Source organism: Austrofundulus limnaeus, unplaced genomic scaffold (genome assembly GCF_001266775.1).
Source record: "Austrofundulus limnaeus strain Quisiro unplaced genomic scaffold, Austrofundulus_limnaeus-1.0 Scaffold9, whole genome shotgun sequence".
NCBI classification, from domain to species: domain Eukaryota; kingdom Metazoa; phylum Chordata; class Actinopteri; order Cyprinodontiformes; family Rivulidae; genus Austrofundulus; species Austrofundulus limnaeus.
In genome coordinates, this window is record NW_013952411.1 from 5,147,381 (window position 1) to 5,148,303 (window position 923).

The following is a 923-nucleotide window of genomic DNA, read 5'->3' on the forward strand; positions in this document are numbered from 1 at the left end:
AAAAAAAAATCAAATCAAATAGATTAAAAGTAATAATCTGCAATGCTGAATCATCAATAAATGTGAAAGAAAAAGAGCTGTTGTGCCTCCGCAGGCCCAGACGTCGCCATTTTCAACTTTTTAGCCTTTTTTCTTCACGCAGGACGGCATTAATTTACACTTTTATCTGACGGCCATTCCTCAGATTAAAGGTACTCAGAGCAAAATGTAAAAAAATTAAAAAGTTGATCAAATGGTGCAGTTTGGAAGAGTTAACTCCTGTAGTGTTCCAGATATTCATAAAACGCGGGTCTGCAGTCAACGTAAACAAAGCTGGATCTGCTGTAAACAAAGTCTTAACAACTTTGCATTGAGTACCTTTAGCTAGTCTTAAGTGTTTTTGTTTTATTTTTTATTTTAAAGAATGTCTTATTTTTATTTAATTWCTGTTTTTTAAGTCTGATTTTGATGCAGACGTGTTTTTGTTGTGGAACAGAGGAATTAGTTTTGATGATAACAGGACTGAACAGGAACTGTGTTGTTAGAAAGTGTCTTAAAGGGACGGTTCGCTGAATTTAGAGTTGTTCTGTTAAATAGTTCAGTCAGAAACAACGAAGACAAGGGGACAAGTCTTGACTAGGCTAAAGGCTAGCCATTAACCAGGCTAGGCTAATGGCTAACCATTTACCAGGCTAGGCTAATGGCTAACCATTAACCATTCTAGGCTAAAGGTAGCCATTAACCAGGCTAGGCTAATGGCTAACCATTTACCAGGCTAGGCTAATGGCTAGCCATTAACCAGGCTAGGCTAATGGCTAACCATTAACCATTCTAGGCTAAAGGTAGCCATTAACCAGGCTAGGCTAATGGCTAACCATTAACCATTCTAGGCTAAAGGTAGCCATTAACCAGGCTAGGCTAATGGCTAACCATTAACCATTCTA